We start from the raw sequence: 25381 nt of genomic DNA on the forward strand, positions 1-25381 counted from the left end.
AGTAGCATTCAAAAGTTAGTGTTTTGGAGACCCTTAACGGGAGGTAAGCAGGCCTGGGTGGCTGCTAAAACAAAACAGTCAGAGTGTGGAGTGAGAACGAGTGTGACTGTCCCAAGCAGAGAGAGGGTGGAAATGGGACCGATACAGAAAAGGTGCCCAAGGCCAATTTTATCTGCTTGTCACTTCTCTTGAAGCCGTGTGCTGAGCCTGAGTTAAAAGATCAAGGTTGCCATTGAACAACGTGTCTTAACCTCTTGCAAACTTATTTTTCACACAAACCAGTGCAGTTCATTATTAATACATATTTTCTGCTAGCAGTGAGACAAGGTTTCACACGGCTATAAATTGGAGGAGGAAACCACACGACTCTTTTCTTCTACACGTGGAGGTTGGTCCCTGAGAGGTATTTAACAAACTCATTTTTTGATAAACGTGAAAATCTCATGCCTTTGTTTAATGTTATTTGACCAAAAGACCATGACCAAAACTAGATTGGCACAGTGGTAATAGAAAAAAATATATTATGTCTTGAAATTTTAGTCTCAAAATATCAGTGTGAGATTTGCACTGACTGGCTTGCTATGATGGGGGGAGGAAAACTATCTTTTCTTTTTATTCTTCTCAGCTGGGGCTTCTACAACGAAAGACAGACTAGCAAGAGAAAACATACAAATTTATTGAACCTTCATGTGACATGCAAGACCTTCCAAAGAAATGAAGCCCCGCAGAAGCGGTTAAGCCTGATCGTTTTTATCCTAGGTTTGAAGAGTGGAAAGCAGTGGGACAATGTGATGGCATAAAAAGGACATAAGGTGAGCGTAGTAAACTGGGGGACATTTGGCGGTCCTGTCCCTTCGCATTCCTCTGGTGGCCTTCCTATCTTTGAGGTGAGGATGCTCTTATCCTCAGGGTGTAACCTTCTCACATGACCTGCTTTAGGGGAAGGTCGCAAAGTCCTTCCGCACAAGGTGTTGTCAAATTTATGCAGCTTAAAATAGTCAACATGTCAAGGTACCAAACTTTGGGGCAGCGTGTCCTGCACCCCAGCCCTCCAGTGCTTTCCTTTCCCACCAGAGTGAACACCAGGGAGAGGACAGAGTAGCTCACCTTCATAGAAAACACGTGGGTTTGCTTTATTTTCAAACAAGACACTCTGCTTCTATCGTCATGTAGACCTCTCTAGAAGGCAACTTTCTCAAGCCTGACTGACTGTCTTTGAGAACACCGCTGTGAAAGGGCCTCAAAGTTCCCCAAAGTTTTAGTTCACATTGGTGCAATCAGCTCCTGGTTCGATCTGGCCTCTCTGGCTCAGCCCTGTGTCACTGCAAACTACCCCCATTCACCCTCCTAGTTGGAGGTGGACAAGAAAAGGAAAGAGAAGTGAAGAAGGAGGAAAAGGGATTTGAACATGCATCATCTCTCTCCTCCATCGTACGTGTAGACATTTCACGTGTAGAAAACTACAGAGGAAGTTCAGATGTTCGTAAATGATAAGAGATGGTCTTTTATCACAACCTACACACGAACGTTACAAATGATTCCTGCAGTACGAAATGTAAATAGCGACAGGAAAGTTACCTTCTCTGCTCTGACCACCCTGGTTCTCCTCAAAGTCAATCACTGAAGGATACCCACTTTCTTAGGTATCCTTCTAGAGATATTCTATGCTATTTATTTGTTTTGTTATTCTATTTACACCAATATCAGCACAGTATAACTGTTCTAAATCATGTTTATTTCACTTAATTCATTTGGATCATCCATATCTATAGATATAGACTTGCCTTATTTCTCAAATGGCTTCGTAGTACACCCATTGTGTAGGTATATCATAATTTATTTAACTGGTACCCTGGTGATATATATTTATCTTGTTTTCAGCTAGCCACTACTACAGTCTACTAGGAATATTCTTATGGATACATTACTGTGAGGACACATATAAATATATCTATAAGATGAATACATAAAAGTGGAATCACTAGACCAAAGGTGTATGCATTTAAAATTTGATATTCTCAAATTGCCTTTTTTCAGAATGTGGCAGAGATTATAGAATTGCCTTTCATTGAGACTGTAACGATTTCACAGCCACCAGTAATGCATAAGATAAACACTGGCCATTTAACTCTTCTCACAGTGGACATTTCCTTCAATAAACACCAGATGGCAGAATGGACCCTAATGTTTGCCATAGTGACTTGATGAGCTGAAAAGACTTGAAGCCTCATTTTGGTTATATAGATTCAGGAGATGAATCTGGAGAACCAGTTGTACTTTTATGAATTTCTATAGATAAGAGATGTTTCAATATATCAGCAATAACAGATGGTAGCCTGTGCTTCTCCTCCACCCTTTACTTGAAAGAACACTAAAAAGATCCTCTTTTTTTGCTCTATAATTCTTCACCATTGCCCAAACACTATACTTTCTTCAGCTGAATGGAAAATGTGTGAATGGTATAGAGAACACAAGTTAGCGATAACTCTTGGAGTTGCATTCATGTGTGAAAGTGACTTATTTAGTTCGTGTTGCTGCAACAAGAAAATGTATGAACATATGTATGTCACATAAGACTATTTCTTCAAGAAAATAGAAATGAATAAAGTTGATGTATTTACTATGATAAGGCTTCCATTTGGCAGAACACCAACAAACCAATTTCACAGCAGAAAAACATGATTTTTTTCCCCAGAGAGTGTGTCATTTAAACAGAATATATCCAATTAGAGTTGTATCTGCTTTGCAATTTATGAGTACATAGACTTTTAGATGTGAGTTTAGATAGCTGCCCTCAACCCACAGACAACAGCCCACATACACCCAATGGAGAATATACTCATTGACTTGAGTGTACTCATGTACTCACCTGTAAAACGCTTTCTAGTGTGGAGGTGGAAATATCCTTTTATCAATCCGTTATTTCCCTAAAAGATAAACAGGTGGGAAGTTAATGAAATTGATCTCCTGAACTACCTTTATAGAACCAATATTTACTACCAATTACAGAGTCTATTATTGTTTCTCCTGAGCAAATTACAGATGTCTTATTTGTAAAGTATCTAAGATGAAATGTACATAACTTTAGGGGCAAAATCGTCTAGTTGCTGTAGTTCCTTAGGACACTAAAAGTCCTTAAGCTGAACAGAAAGGGACCCTGCCTCAAAGAGGGAAAAAATAAGGTTTATGAAGATTAAGTTCTAGGTCATTTAGACAATCTAATAAGACCTATTAAGTGCTAGGAAATGATGGCTAAGATCATTTAAATGGAGCCCAAATAAATACAAAAACTGAGCAGCCAAGCAGGATATGGACCACGGTCTCCCATCTCTTAGACCAACTCCAGGTTTTCAACGTGGGGGCCCCAGACTGGCAGCATCAGCATCACCAGTATACCTGCAAAATGCAAATCCTTGGGCTCCAACCTGTTCCTACTGCATCAGAAATTTGGAGGGTGGGGCCCAGCTGTCTGTATGTTAACCAGCCTTCCAAGAGATTCTGATGCAAGTTCACATTTGAGAAACACTGTCCTAGAGGCGTTCTCCTTCCGCGACATCATGATGCCTGGGAGTGATGCAGGGGAGGGGGAACCGGAATTCACTGAGGCACCATCATGCGCCAAACACCACAGCGGGTGTGTCCTATCCTATTTCTTTTAATCCTCACAACAGCCATGCAAGTTAGGTGTTATTATTTTGATTTTACCTTGAGGAAACTGAAGCTGAGGATGATAAGGTTATTTGTGGACGCTCCCAATACCAGTTTGAATCAGAGAGGCAATTTGTACTTGGGTTTATCTGATTCCACAGCCTAAGCTTCTTCCATAATCCACTAGAAAGTTCTATCCTAATAGTGATATTGATCAGCTAAGTGTTTGTCTATCCTGAAGGTACGCTTCGCACACAATTGTACTAAGCTTGATTATGTGGTTTCTCAGCCTAAATCTAGATCAAAGATAACAAGAGTGATGCTGCTAGAGACATATTAAAGGGAGCAGAGAGTAACAAATAGCTAAATAGTCTGGAAGGAAATAGTAAAAACTATTAAAAAGTGCGTAACAATAAAAAATTTTAAGATTATCATTTTATAATCAGAAAAAAGCAATAGAGCTTCATTTTTTAAAAAAGTCAAAGATCTGGGGCTACTTCGTATAAGGGTCAACACTTCTTGAACTTGTCATTATAATAATAGATATCATAAGAGTGGGCTGGCCACTGAAAATAGGGTGAGCTTTCCATATAACAACTGTGAAGTATACTTCAGAAAGACCCGCATAAGAAAAAGTGAGAAATGCATTGGCTCATGAGGCATAAGGTGTAATTCACCTGAGAAATTCTTTCATACAGAATCGTGCATTCTCTCGAGGCCACTTTGGCCTCAAACCGAGTTGGCCTTGGACTCCCGAATCTGGTGGAGCTGACTTATCCCTTTGTCCTTCTGATACAATAACAGAGGCCCCATGAGACTGCTCGAGAGGAGACTTCCAACGCTTTCTAAGCCATTGTTGCTACTGTGGGTTGGTCACATCAGAGACTTTTTTTTTTTTAATGTAGCATTCCTAACCAGGATTTTTTCTTGCTCATAGAGTTATACCAGGCTTTGAGAGTTAAAAATAAAAGAGGAACTAGCAGACCACATATCCGAGTCTCAAATGTCCAGAAGGAATAGGACAAACAGGGGTACAGAGAATCCAGGACATTGACAAAAAAGAACAGGCCAGCAGGTCTGTTCTATCTTTCTATGAAAGGTCTATCCCGCAAGCATCCTTTGCCACACGCTGCAAGTGCCCAGCCAATCGTAAGCCACAGCTGCTAACGAGATGGTGATAAATCAGAGCTCCCGCTGGGTCTTACCTGGGTTGTCAATGAAGTCTCACCAGGAAAGAAAAGAATGTTCCTACCTGAATCACTCATCAGGCTGGACTCCTTACTGGCTGCTCTATAGTGGGACTGAAGCAATAGGATAGCAATTTAGCAATGGCTGATCTAAAGCACATCAAAGCACAGTCACTGAGCAGATGCAGCGGCACCAAATTCAAACCCTTCAGGTGGCTCCTACCAGCAATATTGGTTTTGACCAGCACCATCCGAACGAGCCTCATAAAAAGTGCAGATGACAAAGCAGCAGTTTCCACGAGCTCTCACAAGTGGTAGAGTATCTGAGGGACTGGGCTAACACGTGGAGTAGGGAGGAAAAACAGGGATAGAAGAGACAGCCACACCCAGAGCCCAGCTCAGCTCTGGTCCGGAAGGTTCTCTGCCTCTCGTCCCAGCTCTGGCTCCACAAGCAGCTCCGTTTCTTCGGTCTGTTTAATTACTATTGGTGCATGGTTTCTACTGTGCAGCACACACTGTGCTAAATGCTTTCCACACATGATCTTATATAGTCCTCACACTTCTATGACATGGTGCTATTTCTCCCTTTCTCAGAGGCAGAAACTGAGCCTCAGAGAGGTTAAGCATCTCACCCAAGGTCATGCAGCTGCTATGACACACAGCTGGGATTCAGTCTCAGGCATTCTGACTCCGGAACCTGCCCTCTGACCCCCCCTCCCCCTCTTGTTATTCAAAGTGTGGTCCTCTGAGCGGGGATCCCAGCAGCAGCTGTAGGTATGAGTAATCACCTGGGGGCTTATTAGATATGTAGACTCTCCAGGCCCTCAGTCAAGCCCAGCACTGAAGGGGAATCTGCATTTTAACAAGGTCCCCTGGCAGTCACATGCTAATTATATCTAGACAGGGACCAGCTTGCTCTAGCTTACTTCTCATTGCTATGTCTCTCCTCTTGTACTCCCAGTCTGCATGCATATCCTGGGGACAGGTGAGGACCAGGGAGCGCTGGAAGGAGGGATGGGGATGGGGCAGCCGTTCAGCTGGAGGACAAAGCCAGAGCACCATGAGCTGGCTCTTGTTACTTCGGCAGCCGTGGAAATGACTTTTACGTCTATTTCCCCGATTCTGGCAACGTTTCATGATGTTAACCGTTTGGGGCACTTACGTACTAATGTTTCTCTTCAGTTCTTGAATCATTACCAAGACATAACTACCTACCACTGACCTCTGTTTCTCAGAGACTTTTAACAGTCTTTAGAGCCCGTTTCAGTGCACACCTTGTCCCTTTGATAAATGAGTTGGAACAGAATCAAAGAGATTTAGTGTTGGGGTGGGGTTAGCTTCATCTAGTCCCGCAGCTCTTAACCCTGGCATGTATCCCAGATCTTCACAGGCTCTTCCAAAACGTACCCCAAGTCCTCTCCAGACCTGATGAATCAGAACCTCTGCAGGGACACCCAGGGATCCTTGTTTTAAAAAGCTTTCCAGGTGATTCTGGCATAATCTCAGGAATAGCCATGGAAAAGTTATTTCTATTCCAAAGCCTGCCATCTCCCAACCAAAATCCTAGGGGCCAGGAGAAATCAGCTTCTTTGGCACCTGGTTGTCCAGCCTGTGTTTGGTCACCTCTGGTGACAGGTAACTCACTACCTAGCGACATGGCCCCATTTTATTCTGAGTCGGCTCTAATAACAAGAAGTTCTTTCAGACTCTGAGGTTGGAATTTGCCTCTCTGAAAACTTCCACTGATGATCTCATGTCTATGCTCTGTGAACCAAAAAAAATATGGTTGTTTCTTCTTCCACCTCCCAGCCCTGCAATACTCAGAGGCAAAATGGAAAGTGGAAAAGGCACGGATCTATGAATCTGTGAGAACTGGGTGCAAATCGCAGCTCTGTCTGACATGCTACAATATGGACGAATCTCGATGACATCACGCTAAGTGAAGTAAACCCAACACAAAAAACAAATACTGTATGATCCCACTTATGTGAGGTAGAAGAGGCCAATTCATAGAAACAAAAGGCAAAACAGTGGTCACTAGGGCCTGCGGGGAGGGAAGGATAGAGAGTTGTTGTTTGATGGGTACAGAGTTTCGGTTTGGGATGACGAAAAAGTCTTGGGAATGGATAGTGGTGATAATTACACAACGTGTGAATGAATGTACAATTTTACAATTAAAAATGGATAAAATGGTAAATTTTATGTTTGGATATTATATCACAATAAAAACATTTAAAAGAATTGCCACTCAGTCATTTACTAGCTGTGTCATTTCTCATCCCAAACCGAAGCTGCAGTTTCCTCATCTATAAAATGGTTATAAAAATATCTACTATGCATGTCGTTGCAAGGGTCTGAGAGCTTCAAAGTGCCTGGCACCATATGTATCTTTACATGGAAATCTGGAGAGTGGAGATGTTCACATGTGATGAGCGATAGGAAATTTGGGTTTGTCATTGCCAGTAATATCAACACGGGGATCAAACCAAAACAAGCAGTCAGTCAGAGAGGGCAGGATTGACACTTGAAGACATCAGAATGCAAACGAATTTTAAGACGAAAAACGGGACGTCAAAGGCATTTCAGCTTTTAGTGGGCAGTTGATGTGTGGACCGGGACTCCTCCCAGGGCCTCCCAGCTGGTTCTCTTCCGTGGTTAGGAAGTGGGCAGTTGGAGAAGCTCTAGCCAAGACAGCGGCTCCCAAACCTGGCTGTACTTCAGACTTGCCTGGGAAGACTATTAGACATCCAGACTCCCGGCCCATCCCTGGAGCCTCTGACTCAGTGAGGCATCAGTTCAGGACCTGGATGGATTCTTTGGTTCTTCATGTGATTCTGATGCACTATCACATTTAAGGATCACCGGGCTGGGGACTTTCTAGCTGTCTCTGATGCCCAAATAGTTCAAGTGGCTGTGCAAGGAATTTTGATCTGAGAATTGGGACACGGTCCTGAGGTTCCAGAAGGTCCTCTAGGGAGCCAAGAAGAGGAGGACTGTCTAGGAGTGGAAGTCAGTTGAAGAATCAGGCAGTGGTCCCAAACAGCCAGGAAGAGATGAGCACAAAGAGAGAGGGGAAGAGAGAGCCCAAAGCTTTAGATCTGTGTCAAGTTTAGAACGAGCTCCATTTGATAAAAAACATGTAATATATCTGTGCTGTACAGGGATTGCTTCTGCGATGAAAATAATTATGCACTTGACTGTTCAATTACTGACTACAGTGAAGGCTAGAAATTGAAATGTAAAAATGGTATGTGCTGAGTATGAATTCTGATGCGCCAAAGATCCCATTACTGTATGTATCTCTCAAAAATAAATTTAAATTGCTTAGGTCCCTACCTAATGACTGGCAGAAAATTTAATCCCAAGAGATTCTGGAGGGTCCCACCCTCTTCCTTTTGGTGATAAAGCCCTCCAGCTTCTGTGGCCTTGTTAAAATGGGACAGGGGCTGGGGCTGAGGCCTCAGTCCATGCTGACCAGCATCTTTCAAGTCTCTCTTTGGCTCAGGATATGGTCCTTGACTCTCAGTCATTGCTGTTCCGGTGTGTGTGTGGGGAGGGCATCTCAGTAACACCCACGACACAGGTCCCCTTCATGGCCTGAAAGTACTTCACGCAAGAGGTATGCTCATGCATGCTCAGAGGGAGAAAGTGCTTCCCCTCTGGTCGTTTCTGCCTCCCACGCTCCCACAATAAGCCTTTCGACAGGCCATCCTGGCCTTTCCGTCTCAGGAATAGGAGCTAGTAGAGAATGGAGAGAACATTTAACTCCAGTTAAAGACCTTTTCTTTTTTTCCCTTAGTGATTCTCCCTGCTCCAGTCGTGAAGCCCAGGGTTGGTTTCAGGGGGCTGAGATGGCTCCCTTCTCTTTTTACTACCCTCAGCTTATTTGAAACAGACATATTTGCCAACCCGTGATGGCCACGGCAGCACCGCCATCATAGCAGGCAGACGGACAGGAAGCAGCCCCGTCACGCCCCCGCCCCCGCCAGGAATGGGCATTTTCCAAAGCTCACTCTTTCTGTTTAATTTTGCTGTTAAGAAAGGCCTAATGACAGACCTATCCATTATAGTAAGTCTGGCCTTCTGATTTACATTAATAAACAGTAGTGTTATAAAATGCCCAGAAACTTCTGTTTTGCTGATTCTATTCTAGATGCGTATGAGTCAGGACTCTGGCTGCAAGGAACAGCAACCGTGAGCATAAAGGCCCTCAGGGAGCTCATGAATTTTTCTGGAAGGCTGGAGAACCAGGCTTGATAAATGGGGCTTTGCAGACAGTGGCACAGACCATGTGACTCCAAACATGCCCACCTTGAATAATCTCTCCCCTTCTCACTTCTTTATATTTGTACAGTAAGCCATTGACTTTAATTTTTTTTCTTTTTCTTTTTTAACCATTTTAGCCATTTTAAGTATACAGTTCAGTCGAATTTTCACTTCGGCTTTATCGAGATAGCATTTCCATATCATGATGCACCCATTTAAAGTGTACGATCCAATGATTTTTAGTATATTCACAGATATGTGCAACCCTCACTGTAGTCAATTTTCATCACCTCGAAAAGGAATCCATCCACCCTTTAGCTATTACCTCTATCCCCCCAATCCTCTCATCCCCAGGCAACCAATAATCTACTTCCCATCTCTTTAGATTTTCCTGTTCTGGACATTTCATATAAGTGGGATCATATAATATGTGTTTGGCTTCTTTCACTTAGCAGGTTTTCAAGGTTCATCCATGTTAGAGCATGCATCAGTACTTCATTCTTTTTTTTTAATGACTGAATAATTTTCCATTGTATTTATGTACCACATTTTATTTCTTCATTCATCAGTTGATGGACATTTGAGTTTTTTCCCATCTTTTGGCTATTTTGAGCAGTGCTGCTATAAAATATTGGGTACAAGATTTCGCGTGGATATATGTTTTCATTTCTCTTGGGTATACGATTCGGAGTGGAATCGCTCTAGCTTTTCATTTTAAGGGACACCTGTGAGATTCACTCTATACTGTTCCTCAGATGGTCCCCAGCAGGATGGATGTCAGTGCTTTTGCTGGAAGCAGCTCAGTAACACACCCTTCACTGGTGCTTCTTCCTTCTCCATTGCACTTTTTCCTGCTTCTGCAGCCTGTCTCCTGGATCACCTCCAACACGAATTCCCCACACCCAAGTCCTTGTCTCTGGCTCTGCTTTTAGGCAACCCAAACAGAGATAAGAAAGCCAATCCTTGCCCACTCCTGTTCACACACCTGTTCCCCAGGTGTCAGGGAGAAGCAGTAGGTGGCCCCTTTACCTTCCACAAAAGGAGAGAAGGTCTGCTGCCCCCCAAGACTCATCCTCAAATAGGAAGGCTGTTCTGACGTAAGGTAGGAAAAACAAAACACCACCGCCACCCCAAAAAAGACAAAAGTCCACCCCAAGGTGATTGCAGTGGGTAGAGGAAGAGAACCAGCATGTTCGGTGCATATTACACCAAAAGGGACACTGGATCCACCATCCTATTTAATTCCCAAACAGTCTCGCGAACTCGGTGCCGTCCGAGAGGCTGAGGATCTGCCCAGGGTTGTCCAGGAAATGGAGGAGCCCAGACTGGCAGCCAGGTTTGTCTGGTTCCAGAGCCTGTTCTCTTTCCCCACACCGAGCTATTCCTACATGCTACTCACAGCGAAACTGTAATTCCCAATTGCACTGAAGCAAGTGTCTTTTTGGCTCCACGTCCTACTGCAAATGAAGTCAGATGCTTCCTTTTCAGCCCTATGAACTTCCCATTTCTGGGAGATGGGTAGTTCCCCTTTTACCTTGATGGGATGGAGTTTCCATGTGCTTTTCAGCAATCTTATCGATTGAATGTGGTTCTAAAGCTTTTCATTCTTGACACATTGCCTCTGATGTAGACTTTTAGGACAGGGAGCATCCCTGTTGAAGAGGAACGTGCAAGATAGGGCAGCATTTCTCATGTAATGAGCTGCTTTAGCTTATTCCATGGTTAAAACTGAGCGTGTCTCAGACAAAAACTAAAAAACCATTCACACCTGCGATGTTTGGTTGCTGCTGGGGGCTGTAGGTTAGAAAGTCATTCAACTTATGGACTTTGCAGTGAATCATGCACCTTGTTAAAGATGTGTGATGACCGGGGGCGGGAGAAACCATCTTCCCACTAGGTTATAACAACAACAACAACAATGAAGCCAGATGAATTTGATGGAAAGGACACCCACTTAGACGGCAGAAGACCTGAATTTCAGTCCAAGCTTTTCACTTTCCAGCTATGTGACTTTGACCAAGTCACTTGCCCTCTCTCAACCTCAATGTCCTCATCTATCGAATGAGGTTTTGGTGAAGATGAAATAAAATTATACCTGTGAAAGTTTTACACAAATATTAGCTCTGATACTGTTATCTCTAGAAAGACTTTGCAGGCTGTATATTGTTCTTTTCCTGAAACCCAGGCTGATATCTGAAGTACAGAGAGATCGTTGATGGTATTCATGCAAAGAAACTATTCAAAAGTGTAAGCCTTGTGTTAGAGACACCCATTGCATGAACAGGTGAAAGAAAGGGAACTCGCTGAATCCATGCATTAGGCTCAGCAAGAGCCTCAATGCTTTAAGGCAATGATTCTCAAAGTCTGGTCCCAGTGGTGGAAGCATCACTCAGATGCAAATACTTAGGCCCCACTGGACCTATTAGATCAGAAACTCTGGAGGTAGGGCCCTATCACCTGTATTTTAACAAGATTGAAAAGATTTTTCTAAATTTAATTAAGTTTACAAGATTAACACTCTTCAGGTGCCTGATGTTTGAGATCCACTGCTTTAAATGCATGACCTCGGTTAGTCCTGACAACAAAGCTGACAGGTGTGCTTTATTATTACCATCTTACAGCTGAGAAAACTGAGGCTCAGAAGAGCAGAATTCGCCCAGAGTCACAGGTAATCACCTGACCTTTCCGTACTTCCCTGCTCCCTTGTGAATTATCTTTTAGAGGTATTACATGTGTAAGACGGTCTTCCCCCCAGTAGATGACTAAGTAAACTGGCACACACTTGCAGACTAGCCAGTATAGTAACCATGGTGAATCAGGAAGATGTGTCACTCACTCAGCAAACAATGTTGGCAAGGGCTGTGTGCTGCGCTACAGTGACTCACTGTACGAGCGTTCCCCGGCGACCTTTACACGACTTACTGATCCTTTCCTATTTGGCTCTTCTACACGCTGCACAATCATCCCTATGCTGCCCCTCCCCCCACACTCCACTCCAGACCCCCCGATAGAGCCAGCATCCCATCTTTGGCTGAGGTTTCAGGTCAACTGGCCTTCTAGGCGCCTCTGTGAAGCACCCTGCCCTCCAAGCCCTCCTCAGACCCTGAGAACGAGCAGGAACCTGGGCGTTTCCATCTGCATTAGCTAAGAGGTACCTACTTCCAGGCTGACTTTTGTTGGTACTGAGGGTGGGGCTCCTCTACTTCAGGCCCACCCTCCCAGCCCCCTGCAGCTCTATAACGTCTGGGTATGTCACCCCACCGCCAGTAATGACAACCTGGCATCATTCCCAGCGCTTCACACAGAGACCATCTTCTCCCAAATGGATTTTTCATTTTCCTTCTCAGAGGTGCCACTCTCGCCACCCCAGACAGACACTTATTCTACACCCATGTTAGGGAAGATGGAGGATTTCATCTCGTAAATCCTAGAGAAATATTTCCTTGATGATCTCAGGTCTCCCCAGGCTGGGCAGGAAAGGAAGCTACACGCAGGGTTCTGTTTAAGCCCCCAGAAGACTTGGCTGATGACCTTCCAGTCTGCCCTTCTGAGTGCATGATCCTGCTTACATCTCATGGGACACTCCTAGTTACAAAGAAATCTGGGAACGTGGTATTTTAGGTGGACACATTGCCTACGGAATGGGACAGCAAGGAAGAAGGGGCAGATGGAGTTTGATGGACAACTTGTTTTCTCAAAAACTAATGGTAGTTAGCTACAGGAATAGTGAGTTTTCAGGTCAGCCACACAAACCACACAGACTGAGAAAAAGCAACCCGATTTGGCAAACAAGAGGTCATCAATGGCCTTTGAAAGGGCAAGCTCAGAAGAGTACCGGTTTGGGAGTGGGGTAGGTAGAAGACAACTGACAAGGGTTAAACAATAAATGACGGATGAAGAAGTAAAGATGCAGGACCCAGACTTCTCTGCAGGGATATTGGAGTAACGAGAAAAGAGGAGAGAGAGAGAATGGTAATGGACACGCAATCTCTGACCTTTATTGTGACTGCGTCTTTTCTTCCCCCAACTCAACCTTGACAAGACCTGCTAACAGCAAAATTGACTGGTTTGAGCTTTGGCTCCCAGGAAAGGTGCTAATGAGGAATAAAATGGCCAAAGGTTGACCCGCAGGAGGGAGAAGTGTGTGCCAGCTGAGCACTGAGCACTTTTTCCATGACAAAAAACCCTGTTAGTTCTTTCTTCTCTTCCTGCTGGTGCTTGCTTCCTCCTTCCTTGTCTTCTTTCTATTCTTCCTTTGTGATCCTTTCTTTCTTCCATCCCTAACATATATGTCTTAAGTAGGGGCCTTATATTTATTGAGCACCTGCTATCTGCCAGGGACTGGGGTTGGGGCCTTCTGTACATTATTTCACTAAGTTCTCTCAACATCCTTTGTAGGGATATACATGATTATCCCCATTTTACAGAAGAGGAAATTGAAGTTTGCAGAGGTTAAATAACCCAGCAAGGTCAGCCGGCTAAGGAGGTTGCCCCTGGGAATTACATCTTGATCCATTAACTCCTATCAGGGAGTTACAGAAATGTCAATTCTCAAAAGAGACATGGAATTCTAGTTGTTGTTGTTGTTGTTGTTTTTAATAAAGTCCAGATCTGTCTTTCTATCAAGGGCCACTGACCTGCTAATAGAAATCCTCAGAAGGGTGAGCTTGAAGAATCCAAATGTTGTGCTGTCAGTCTCTGTCTTCTGTGAGCCTAAGCAGGCAGCGAAGCTCCAGGTGCTTAGCCAGCCCCGTCCAGGGGTGCTGGACCTGGTAGCAAAATGACAGTGAGCAGGAGCCTGTGGCCACAAGCCTCTGCGTACAGAATCTCCCAGATGACGGACCAAAGAGTAGCAACTTTCATAACAACTTGACATTGACAGAGTTTTTAATAAACATAGACATTTTCTACTGTTATTGCTCCAATCTTTTTCAGAAAAAATAACCAAGGGTTTTGCCCTTTACTTGGGTTATCAGCAGCAATAAAATATCTGGAATGAATCCACTTGAGGCCTTTCCAGAAACTAATGTCAGTCTCCTCTCTCCTCTCCATCTGTCTATCTGTCTCCACGCCAGGTTACCTTTCTTGAGACTCTTTTATTTGTGGGAACCTACCTTAAAACCTATTTTATGTGGTAAAAGAGGCAAAATGGGATGGCTACATGCTCGTTTATTATTTTCTCATTACATGGCCCTTTAGTGAACCAAATACAACCTATTTGATCAACACACATTTATTGATCTCATCTAAGGCTGAGTAAACATGAAAAGCAATTCTGTGATGTAGTTAGAAAAAACATCCTAAGCTATGGTGCTGGTTAACCTTTTAATTCCCAATGTCTGGTAGGACCAATTACGGATATTTTTAAAAAGAGAAGAGCCTGGGGCACGGCAGTGACAGAGGTTATCTGAAGCATTTTGTCTTTAACTTTTTAAAGACTTGAATCAAGACATTGTGTTGTGCAACATGAATATTTTTTCTTTAAAAGGCTAGTATAGAGATTACCTCTGGGGGACGGGAGGGGAGGAGACAGTGCGGAGAAAAACATTTCCCTAATATTTGTATTTTACTGTGGGCCCATCTGAGCCTTCTTTTAAAAAACAAAAACGAGTTAAAATGAAAAAAAAAAAGAGAGAACACCCCCACAAAAGAGGGGGCACAAGTAGAAGATGTTTTTGAGAAACTCACCCCGCTCTGTACAGATTCACTAGAAACATGTCATTGCCATTTCTTTCAAGCTGACACTCCTGTTATGAATTCACAAAGCGCCTCAGTTGTTCAACTCACTAACGGAGGTATGCGGATGGAAGGCTTTCGGCTTTGGGTTCTAACTTCTACGTTGCTCTCATTGTTTCTCAAGGTCACGTGCGCCTAACAGAGGGTGAAAGGGAAAAGCGAGGCATCGTCACTGAAACCTTGAGGGGAAACATTTTGGGCGGCACATAGCTGATGTTTCCGGCGAAATCACATTGTTTTGTTTGCGAACCGCTGGCCCTAGCATCCCCACTCGTTAGTGGAGATTTTCCAGTTCAGAGATTCATTAATTCGGAACCCCTGACTGGTTTGGTATAAAAAACTCGAGTTCCAGTACCTCAAATGCCTGCAGCTGAAACCCACATGGAATCTTTCCCAATAAATAGGGACTCACTTTGTATGTCCCTCCAGGCAATATGACTGCAGAGTGAAGAAAGAATAGCAGAAGATGCTCTCTCCATATCCTGCACACCCTTCCTTAAAATACACATATGTATTTATTTCTCATATGAAGCAACGTGAGGCAAACTGGTCATTGTTAAGCTACTTTATATTACCAAAGGTTCTTTTAAAAATGGTTGGTGTTTGAAAGTTTAGTCCAACAATTCAACATTTTCTAGATACTGGAGTAGGTAGAAATAAATATAATTACATTTTTTTCAGAGGCCCTACATCTGAAAAATTCAATTGCATAGAAAGATAAAAGCATTGTGAATGGTTTTTACTTAGCCTTTTTTTTTTTTTTTTTAAATTCTATAAAGAATGTCTTCAGATAAAAGCTCTTTTAATCTACTTTGGTGCTTGTTTAAAGATGATTCATTGGTTGAGTTGTGAATGAAAAGAACTTAAAACTAATCTGTAGAAGGTCATCGTTAAGGGTGGTCGGTCAGAAGTGAAGTCAGAGCATCTCCAAAGGATGATTAGTTGTTGGACAAAAGAAGTCAACCCCGAGCTCCTGGAAGCAGAAACCTTGGCTTCTGGCTCTGATTCTGAAGACCCAGCAACATGTCTGAGCAAAATCAGGGATTTCACCCACCATGCTTGAGATGTTATGGCACAGGGGTACTTTTCCTGGGGCAACTGGGGTGCATTTTGGATTCTAGGGACATGGGGGTATGTAGGCAGCGGAAGGGAGGAAGGGTAGGGTTCAAAGAGCGGACGGGATAGGGCGAGAGGAATAGCAAAAATGTTCTGTGCTGTGATGGGCAGGACAGGTCCAGAGTCTGGATTCTGAGTACAAAAAAGAAGAGATTAGACAATATGCCTCAGAAACCAGGTGCTGCCTGAGAATCAGCCTCCCAGCAGAGGCAAGAACAAGGTAGGGAAGGGGAGGAAAGAGGCTGACTAACTGCATTGCTGACAATCTCCCACCTCACGGGCACCAAACGTAGGATTTGCCTCAGTAAATCTGGAACGTTGAGAGGGGCAAGGCCTCTCGTGCTCCCAGGTCTTTCTTCACTTTCCTGCACATGCAGAATTCTCTAAAAAGCCAGGAACACAATTCACAGATGGAAAAAAAAAAAGAAAAAAGATTTAAGATGCAAATAAGGTCAAATGAAGGCGTGAACAAGATATGAAATGTTTTGTTCGGTCCAAGTATGGAGGGCTGGTACCGGATTCTATTTTGGGTTCTGATGGTCAGTTCAGCCCAGCCTTACAGCATGAAAGCTTCATAACAGAAGGAACTTCCTTGTAGTAACTGCTGTATCCCCACTGCCTGCACTGATTGTGGAAGAAATGGCGCTGGAATGTGCTAGGTGCTATACCACAAAGCAAAAAGGTGCAAAGAAAGGCTCTGACGAGGTTTGCGGTTGGTGAGACTCAATATTAAAAGATATTTCCCAGAGCGTGCTAACGAAGAGCTTGGAATGCTGAGGAAGCAAACGGGAAGAAGTTAGGGCACTGGACAGGAACTACTGGACGGCTCAGGGGAGAATCTGCTTAACTACTGATCTGAGAAGAAGGTAAATGGAAGAAGATATAAAACCAGGTGTGTCTGGCTCAAGTCTTTCTACAGTCTCAATTATAGCACCTGAGACTCTAACTGTTCAATTTAAGACTTCTTTGTTAGTTATAGTGAATTTGCTAGTCTGTGTTTAAGACATTGTTTAGGAAAAGCAATAAAAACCATAAAGCAAACTCACCATTTGCTATTCAACTTTGATAGCATCCAAAATACCACCTTTCTTTACCATATTCTAGCCATAAATTACGTTATTGCAAATAAGAGAAAAATCCTCCTGGTGCACAATGACAAAAGTGTATGCCTGCCCTAGTTCCTAACTCGCACAAAGACATTATTATTCATTGATGATTCCTTGCTGCTTAGGCTCCTAGGTTAAAATGGATATAGTTGTATGATAACAAAGTATCGAGCATTGGAGTTTGTGCTCATTTACATCATCTTTGCCTAGTCCAAGTGCTCTGAGGTGTATTATATACACTCTATCAAAGAAAAGAAAAAAAGCCAGCTTATAGGTGATGACTCGGATATTGTGTCGAAATATTCGTTTTGCCTGTTTGCTCCTACGATCTCCCCAAGTCATTCTCACACCACTAGATGGAAGACTGGCTTCTCTCTGACTCTCAATATTTATGTGCTGTCAGCGGCAGCCTTGGTTCCTCAGTGAAGGATCTCCTAAGCTGGAAAAAAAAAATCCCACTCTAGGCCCGAGAGAACCATCTTGGGAGAATGCCTCTTGTCAAGGTATAGGATTGACATGAAAAATGGTGAAGACACTAGCCACGGATGGCAGACCATTTAGTGAATGGGCATGGGCTGTGGGTCAGGCTGCCAAGGTTCAAATCTCAGCCCTTCTAGTTACCAGTTGTGTGATTTTGGCTATGTAATTTTCTCTTTGCGTCTCGGTACACTTGGCTTTTTTTTTCTTTTCTTTTTTTACTCTTGGTTGTTTCACAGGGATAATATTAACATCCACCTTGTATGATCTAAGGATTGAATGAGTTAACTAACATTTGCCTGTAAAGAGCTTAAAATAATTCTTGGGACATAGTCCAACCCTTGGTAAATGTTAAATGCTTTTTTATTGTCATTTCTCTCTTGTTAAACTTTGTAAGTTATTAGGTTAGTTTAGGTCAGCTACAGAGAACTAAATTACCTAGCATCAACTAAAAGTATTTATTAGAGATGTAAGTTTAACGTTAATATTTCATCGGTCCCAATGAGCAGGGAAGTACCATTATCCAACTTTGTCCCAGCAGACCTCCCAGATGTCATTGTTTTCATGTGACAGCAGCAATTTCATCAAACAGTATGCTTTCTGCATCCTCTTAATTCGCTCTATTGAAATTCCATTAAAATTGTTTTCTAAGGCAATGGAGCAATTTGGTAGGCCAGATTTTTTTCAATTTTTTTTTTTTTTTTTTTTTTAGCTCAGACCATTTTTCAATTACTGATATCCGGACTGTGAGAGAAGCACCCAGTTCCAAAGGTAATGAATCTAGATTTGACAGCTCTAAGTCCAGCTCACTCTGAATATGTGTTTGATACGTTTAGGAAAACCATGCCAGCATTCTTAGAGATGAACATGCACAGAAGGCCCCAGGAATGAAACTTGGGCTTTCCATTGGTTCCAGAACCCTTGTTAAAAGGGAAGAAAAAAAATCTCTAAATAAATGTGTGTATAAGATAATATTCCACACAGAACTGTCAATGTGAGGGGTTTTTTTTGTCCCTGAGGATGACTTTTGTCATTCTTTTGCTTTGCCCAAAAAAACATTCAGAAGAACATAATTTACTAATGTTACAGATTCAAAAATATACTTTTTCCTTAAGCTTTTAAGTTTGGTTTACAAACTTTTACTCTTCTGTTTAAAAATCACTTTAGAGATCCTTGAGGAAAATAATAAACAATAATAAACTGACAACCGTCTGACGAAGATCCCTTCATTAACACTTAAAACTTAAATAAATTTTATAAATCTAAAAAGTTAAATTTATAAAACTGGTGAATCTTAAAATTCTCTTGTGTTTTAACACTGCTTATAAAGCCATTAAAACTTCAACTTAAAAATACAGTCTAAACCATGACTCAGTGACACATCGCAAATTAGAATCACAGAGTAGATCTATTTAAAGCCCCTACTACGCCACATTCTTGCGATCACAACGAAACACAGTTTCTTTCCAAACTTAACTCAAAAATACAAATAGCGTAGGGTTAATTTCTTTTATTATCTGTTCAGTTAATCCTAGACCTCCCTGAGGGGAAGTACACTAACTCACTGAATAGAAGACATTTATAGTGTACCTGCAATTTGGGGTCGCCACCTCACCTGCCGAGGCTGCTGACAGACATTCCAAAAGAGAACGCAGGTGGAACTCTGACACCAAGAGTGACTTTTCCCATGACTGCCTGTGCAGTTGGGTTCTTTTTAATAGTCACTTTGCCACGGACTCTGAAATATAGAATACACCACTGCGATGTAAAAATTATTTTGAGCTAAAGTCATTTGAGTGTCAATACTTGCAGAAGGAGGCTTTCTCTAAACTCCCCTTATTATTGGCCTAAACGCAGAACCTGCCAAAAGAATTCAACTGTCATAAATCTCCTCCTTGGGAGTTTTACAACTTTTATCACTGGAGATGAAGTCCCCAGAATAAGAGATCGCTGTTTAGATCTTGTCACAAAACTATTGTATCTCCATCTGTTCTCTTAAGGGCCCACTTACTTTTCCTAAAAGTCATTTGTTTTCACATAAGTGCCCTTTCTCTCTCTTCCCTTCCCCTGTTAAGATGGCATATTAGCCCCAAATTCTAATCATCCCGAGTCACATTCTTCTGTGTGCTTCTATGTATGCACATGAATAAAAATTGGTATTTTCTCCTGTTAATGTTGTTTGTCAATTTAATTCGTGCACCCCCAATTATTTAACCTAAGTGGATCGAGAATAAGTTTTTCTTCTCTGTCACCTAGCAACCATACTTAGTCAACGTAACTAACGTATTTATTTCTATTCCCTTTCCAGGGTCATTTCCACTATCATACAAATCTAATGTTATTGTCTCATTAAAAAAAAAGTTTTTAGATCTCACTAGCCACCCTCCTCCACCTTTTTACTCTTGTTTGCAACAGCACTCTGACTTCAATTTCTCTCCTTCCCTTCTCTCTTAAACCCCCTCCAAACAAGTTTTGACAACCCGCACGTCTCCACCGAAACTATTCTATTCACTGTTCACTCACAGTATCTGTAACAGTGCTTGAGCTTGTGATAAATGCAAAACTAGTATTTATTCATAAGTTGTGTTTCTGAATACTTTTTCTGTCTTTCCTGTTTGTTAGAACCACACCTTTCAGAGAAACTCGAATGACATTTGAATGGATTCTAAGCCTTTGGGAGGTGTCACAACTCTAGTTCTAAGGTCATGTCAACCACAGATACAATTGCGGATTGTATAGTTTGCCAAAAAAATATTAAGTGTGCATTCAAAAGAAACAGGCTGGCATCACTGCACTGACTCTTGTGAAACAGCCCTACCCAAGGGGGTAGCTGGCATTCCACGTCACTTACTGATTTACCTATATAAACCTTACTGGACATACCTTCTGAGCTGCTTCAAGTTGTTCTTGAATCTTTGCCCTATACCAACTGGAGGGAGTTGTGCTCTTGTCAGAGGATATAGCTTATTGCGTACAGCATAAAACATCCCAACTAAAACCAGATCGAAGTTTTGAAGGTAGTTGTGCATGTGTTATTCAATGATGGCTATCATAAAAATAGAAGTGAACATATGTGATGAGTTAAATTTTGTTAGGTGGATGTGTCCACAAACTCTTCCCTCTCCCACTCAAATTACCAAAGAGAATGTAAATTACACAAAGGGAGGAATATATGTCTGTTTGGCTCCTCGCTGTATCAATACATAGTAAACACACAATATATTAATATTCCAGGACCTAGTATTCATTGTTGAACAAATGGACGAAAATCTGGTAATTGCCAACTCTCTCCATCTGCTCAGCTACCCCGATGCTCACTCCCATTCCAATTTACCCTGTTTAAAACCGGTTCCTAGACTTTTTTTGTGATGCAAGATCATAGAAAGAGAACAGAAAGCCTTTCCCTGAAGGGAGAGGTAGAGAGAGGTCTTGTCAAAATTGACGAAATACTAAAGAGTATAAGAAAAATAATAAATGTCGGGAGAGGAAATAAAAGCTGATCTAGCGTGGGTAGAGGAGGGAATTTGGGAGGGGGGTGTGAGGGGGTTTCTGAGAGGCTCCTGAGAATGTGGGAGGGCAGAGTGAATGTTGAGGGGTGCAATAAGAAGGAAAGGAGGGTGAAGAGTCTGGTTGGGGTTACGAATTGCATTTCGTTTGATGTCCTCTGGGGGACATGAGAAACGAACGATATTCATTTATCTTTCACTTACTTCCTTTTGCCCACCTGTGCTTCTCTGAATGAGACCCCACTGCAGGTCTGGACTGCTCTCTTTTTGAGTTACAGCACAAAGATTTTGAGCTTCTGGAGGGCAGGGAGCACATCTTCATTTTGTATTTCTGGGCCTCGCGGAGTGTCTGTCATGGAATTGGAGCTCAGTTAACGTTTTGGGAATGGAACTAAACTTGACTTTCATTCACACTGACAGCACAGAGTAACACCCTGGGAAAAGGCAGCTGAATGCCATGCGGGAAAGTCGTCTTCTGGCCTGTTTGTTTTAGTGTATTTAGCTATTAGGCTTTAAAAAACAGTACAGTTCTGTCGAGGCACAATTGCCGTACATTGTTGTACAGATAGTTAAAGTATAAAATTCAGTTTTGATATGCGAACACCTGTGAAACCAACAAATAATGAACATAGACATTACCTCTAAAGTTTCCTCCTGGTGTTGACGTTCTGGCATGTTTTGCTTTGTTTCCTGGCTTTATTATCCAATCCTAAAGAGATAAGGTAGAGGACAGATGAAACAGGACTTCTCACCAATTGGTAACACTTATCTGGGCAGATACTTCTCCCCAGCCAGGTTTGAGAGAGCATCACGACATAACTCTTAAGTACCTGCTCCCATTTTAAATTAGGACTGAACAGAAAGCTATGGGAGTTGCTTGGGTCCCTTTGCAACTGGTGTTTTAAAAGGATCTAGGCATTACGACCTGTGCTAAAAAGCAATTTCAAGGTGAGGGTGGTAGGTGATGTTGTAAATTTGAAATGAGGACTCCAAAATAATTTTTTATGCTCCTTCCATGTGTCATCTCTCGTTTCTTAATTCATAGTCACTGAGAGTGGAGAGACATACATCTGTCAGTTTGGGAGGAAGAACAGGCTTAGAAGGCAACTCTCAATGCACGTTGTCCTAAATGCAGGCTTGGCAAAGCTGACAAGGGTCACCTACCTTGCATTTGGATGAGACTTAAAATTTACTAAATACATATATACACCCCCCCTATAAAATATTATCCTGCTCCCAGCCTTACCCAACGACAGTCCCTTTCCAGCTGGACTTTTGTCTTGATCCCCTTCCTGAGACCTGCCATTCACCCTGACCCTAACCAGTGCTTAATTAAGTATGCGTTGCTCCAATAGTCTTAGCTCTCCTAAACCTCGCATTCAGGGCATAGAGCAAGAAATCTTTAATTCGGTGTGTTAAATCATCTCGGTTACTATAAATCTCAGCTAATCTAAGCTCCGTTGTGAAGACTATTGGTTTCAATGAAACCGCTCTGGTTCAGAACCATGAATTTAGCAGTCTGACTCCAGCCTCTGGGTCCCCCTGCTATAGGCAACACCTCTCCAGAGTCTCAAGCTTACTCTTGCAAAGGCAGGGGCCACAGAGGAGGGTTCTGACAAACTCTGCGTTCTGTCTACCGTTCCTTGTTCTAGCTTGCACGTTTCCCATGAAACAGCAGGTCTAATTACTTCATGCCCGTGACTGACTGATGCTCCCTCCCCAGCAGTTCTTTCTGTAATCCCCTCCAATCCAGGGCTACCATGGGGACTTCTCAGGTGGGTGGCAGGGGCCGATCGTGGCTCACATTCCCATCAGTTCTTGCTTGGGGCAGTGTTACACTGCTTGATAATTCCCTGCTCCAGGTGCATCTCCACCTCACCCCTACAATTGAGCTAAGGTATAGGCGATTGAACACTCAAACTCAGCACAGGTACCAATCAGCAAACTTCCAGTTAGTTCTCTCCATACTCACATGGAACAGCAGTAATAATTGAAACAGGAAGTCAAAGCCACAACCCGAAAGAGATATATTGCCTCCAACTGGTCTACCCACAACTGCAGTTGGTCACTCCTCACATAGGAGCTGGGCAGGCTGCGGCCAAGGCCCATTGGTTTGTAGCTCATCTTCCCTATTTCTTTGCACAAGGATTCCATGATCGGCAATCCTACCCTCGAACTCTCCCATATTTTTCCTCCATCGTTACATCAAAACTTCAGGGAAATAGAAGGAAGCTTGTCTTCATAAAACGTGTGAGAACGTCTGTCTTAGATAAGTGAGGAAAGAATTGTGTTTTATTCTACTGTGCTCCATTTGATTTATGATTATTAAGCAATGAACAACCACAGCTCACGATATATTAGGTGTTTTGTGGAGAATCTGATCTATTTTCCCAATGTGCTCCATTTTTCATTCCCTACCGTTTCCTTTTTTACCTCCTTGGATTGGTGGGGGCTGCCACGAGTGGTGAAGCTTCTGTCCAGATAGAATATCAAGCAGGTGCAGTCTCTTTAGGCACCAACTACATTGGCTGAAGAGATTGTAAATGGGCCAGCAAAGTGCATGCTCCACTAATGGCCAGTCAATAGCTTATACTTGTTAAAATGTAAAAGCCATTCCTATCATCAAGCATTCAATTAGGCAGTCTTAAAAAATGGTAAACCTACCTGGTCTATGTGAAATGCTCTAAGATAGTACATATCTTAGAAAAGTTTTCTTTTCAAAAACTTATTTAAGGGTTGAACAACATGTTGTCTCTTTCGGTAATTAGGGATGTCAATGGCATTTTAATTTTTTTTACCACTCCCACATTCCCTCGCCCCTTTTGCAACCATCAGCTTGTCCTCTGTATCTACGGATCTGTTTGTTTTGTTTACTCATTTTTTGAAGATTCCACAAATAAGTGAAATTACATAGTATTTATCTTACTCTGTCAACTTATTTCACTTAGCATAATACCCTCCAGGTCCATCCATGTTGTCACAAATGGCAAGATTTCATTCTTTTTTATTGCTCAGTAATATTCCATTGTCTATATGTATCACATCTTTATCCATTCGTCTATTGATGGATATTTGGTTGCTTGGCTATTGCAAACAATGCTGCAATGAACATAGTTTGCATTTATCTTTTTTGAATTAGTGTTTTGGATTTCTTCAGATGTACACCCAGAAGTGGAATTGCGGGGTCATATGGCAGCTCTACTTTTAATGTCTTGAGGACCCTCGGAATTGTTTTAAACAGTGCTGCACCAACTTACAATCCCACTAACAGCACAGCGGGGGGTTCCCTTTTCTCTACATCCTCAACAGCACTTACTTGTTACTTTTATGATGATTTATAATGACAGGTGTGAGGTGGCATGTTCTTTCTTGATTCCTTCAGTTCATGAAGTTGTTTTGTGAATCTGACAATGAAATAAAACAATAATGAAACGCTGGTACGTGGTTGCTTCCCTCGCCTATTTTAGCATCCTCCAGGCAGAACTAATAAATATTCAGCAAGTGATTAGCTGGTACATCCCCAGCGAGTCCTTTGCATATCCATGCCAACTATCGTTTCACAAGCAGTTTTACTTGGTAATTTACAAATGTACTGGCTGCACTCTGCACCTGCCAGTTTTACAGCAATTAGCTTAGGATGCAAACGATTTCTAAATTAAAGTTCTGGACCTGTAAAATCCAGAAAGCCTGATAATCGACGCTGTAACTGTGGTAGGCAATGAGTAAGGGGATGAAGCACTAAGAGAAGTCTTTTAACTAACTCGCTTGCCAATCAGGTAACTATACAAGGTGCAGGTGAAACATTAGATCAACAATTGGAGGCAGGTGAGAGGGGTCAACGTTCAAAGGTTTAAAATCTCTCCCTTTCTCTTGCCATCCATATGTAAGCAGCGTGGAGGGCTCGGGGTTGGGCAGTTCGGGGCCCACACAATTGGCGTGCTTTCAGCCAAGTGAAACCTCTAATTGATACAAACTGATAAAACCTGGGCATCGTGCCCTAGGAACACCCGTGCGTCTTAGATGGGGACGGGGCAGCTGCTGTGTGCGCCGCTTCCAGGGACTCCCGGCTCCTCGCGGCCCTCCAACCCCGCCGAGGAGAAAAAGAGGAGCGAGGAAGGGAAACGAGAGCCGCAGCGAGCGGGAGTGGGAGTGGGAGGAGGGAGGCGGGAGAGGCGCGCGCAGGGCGACAGGAGCGGAAGGGGAGAAGGAAGGAGAGGCGTGCGGAGGAAGGGGAGGAAAAGAAAAAGGCGGCAGCGAGCGGGCCCGCCCCTCCCGGTGTCCGCCTCCGCTCCCAAATTCGGGCCGGCTCTCCCCGGGCCGCTGCCGCCGCCTCCTGCTT

At 42.9% G+C, this 25381-nt stretch overlaps 1 protein-coding gene across 2 annotated transcripts in view; it reads right to left on the reverse strand.

Annotated features, from left to right (window-relative positions):
• The window catches only part of APOH (apolipoprotein H), a 46623-nt gene extending 21253 nt beyond the window's left edge, over positions 1 to 25370 (reverse strand). The window contains exons 1-5 of one of the 2 annotated variants that reach the window (XM_006912283.3): positions 25026 to 25370; positions 24359 to 24446; positions 21682 to 21751; positions 21261 to 21391; positions 2870 to 2927 (exon numbers count right to left, since the gene is read on the reverse strand). The gene's annotated coding sequence lies outside the window, so the exon portion shown is untranslated. Of the gene's footprint in view, positions 1 to 2869; positions 2928 to 21260; positions 21392 to 21681; positions 21752 to 24358 lie in introns of both variants that reach the window. The other variant, XM_025046962.1, reaches the window with a different exon arrangement.
• Between the last annotated feature and the right edge of the window lie 11 nt (positions 25371 to 25381).

Source organism: Pteropus alecto, unplaced genomic scaffold (assembly GCF_000325575.1).
Source record: "Pteropus alecto unplaced genomic scaffold, ASM32557v1 scaffold134, whole genome shotgun sequence".
In the NCBI taxonomy this organism is placed as follows: Eukaryota; Metazoa; Chordata; class Mammalia; order Chiroptera; family Pteropodidae; genus Pteropus; species Pteropus alecto.